Source organism: Schistocerca piceifrons, chromosome X (assembly GCF_021461385.2).
Source record: "Schistocerca piceifrons isolate TAMUIC-IGC-003096 chromosome X, iqSchPice1.1, whole genome shotgun sequence".
NCBI classification, from domain to species: Eukaryota; Metazoa; Arthropoda; class Insecta; order Orthoptera; family Acrididae; genus Schistocerca; species Schistocerca piceifrons.
Genome location: NC_060149.1, coordinates 73,527,470 through 73,529,197, shown reverse-complemented (window position 1 = coordinate 73,529,197; position 1,728 = coordinate 73,527,470).

Genomic DNA, 1,728 nt, shown 5'->3' with positions numbered 1-1,728 from the left:
TTGCTGGTGGTGAACAATGCATGCACCAAAAAATTGTTTAGTTTGGACACATTTAATCATTTTGGGTTTACTATTTCCGATGAAGTTAATCTCTTCTTTGATCACATGCCTTATACACAACTTGACTCTTTATGCTCTGATTTTTCTGCCCCGTTTTCTGTATACTTAGGTCACGCCAATAATTTCAAAGCCAACCTCACCCTGAAACCTTTAACCAGACTCCACTTCTTTCTGGCTCACCCAGTGCTGATGGTGCTTCATGACCAAGTCAAGGTGTGGCTCAACCGCCTAATGGCCTCCAGGGTTTCCCAACCAATTGTATCCAGCAAAGGGACTACCCCCTTAGTCATTGTCAAGAGGCCATTGAGATGGTTATGCCTTTCCAGTAATTTCAAGGTTTCTGTCAATGCTCAGTCTATCATTGACACACGTGCCATGCCACACCCTGACAAACATTTTGCTAAGCTCGTTGGTGGTCAGTATTTTTCCAACATCAACCTCTCTGAGGCATATTTGCAGCTTTATATTGATGCTGCATCTCAAAAGCTCTTGGTCATTATCACGCCTTTTGGCTTGTATCATTACTTGTAGTTACTACTTGGCATGGAAAGCTACCTGAAGATTTTTCAACAGTTTCTCGAACAACTCACGAGGTTTTTGCCTGGATGTGTCAAATATCTTGGTGATACTGTGCTCTCCAGCTCCTCCACTGCTGAACATCTAAACAAGTCACATACACTCTTTTCATTGTTACAGACTGCTGGGTTAAAATGAAATTTGGAAAAATGCCACTTCTTTCAGCCTTCTATTGTTTATCTTGGGTCCAAGGTCTCTAGTGCTGGTATCAAACCCCTTTGTCAGAAAGTCTCTGCTATTGTGGCTCTTCTGAGTCCTATGTCAGGCAAGGAACTCCAGGTGTTTTAGGTAATACTGCATATTACCATCAATTTTCGCTGGGGGCAGTATCAGTTGCTCAACCGTTACATGCCTTGCGGCATAAGGGGATGTCTTTCCACTGGTCGCAGACATGTGTAATGGCATTTTCCAAACTGAAGTCTATGTTATAATCTGCACCTTAACTCTTAATGTACCAATCAGGTCAACATTTAGTGTTAGCAACAGATGCAGTCCAGCATCAGCTGGGGTTGGTGTTAGCGCATAAATATTCTGATGGCTCCAAACAGCCTATTGCTGCTTAATTTGGCTCAGACTAGATATTCACAAATAGAGAAACAAGCCCTCCTCATTGTTAATGCCTTAAAGAAGTTTCATGTTTTCCTGTATGGTGTAAAATTCCGTCTAATCACAGATCACAAGCCATTAGTTTTGCTGTTTGACCCCTCAGCATCATTGCCAGAGAAAGCACTGCATCACCTTCAACATTGGGCTCTGTTCCTCTCTCAGTAAAACTAAGAGATTCATTTCCACTCCCCAGCTAGACACGCAAATGCTGATGTGCTCTCCCATCTTCTGACCATTCTAGAAAAATTAATCTGTTTCCACATTGATGAATGGCACTCCATCATGGGCATCTGACTCTCTCTGTATCTACTATGTGTTTTGGCATCATTTTTCTGTCATTGATGGTGTTCTACTCCTTGATACAGACTATTCAGCTCCTCTACATTTGAGATCCTACAATTGCTGCATGCTGATCAGCGGGGGGTGTCATACACCAAGATGTTAGCCCACCATCATGTAATTTGGTCTGCTTTGGATGGCAATATC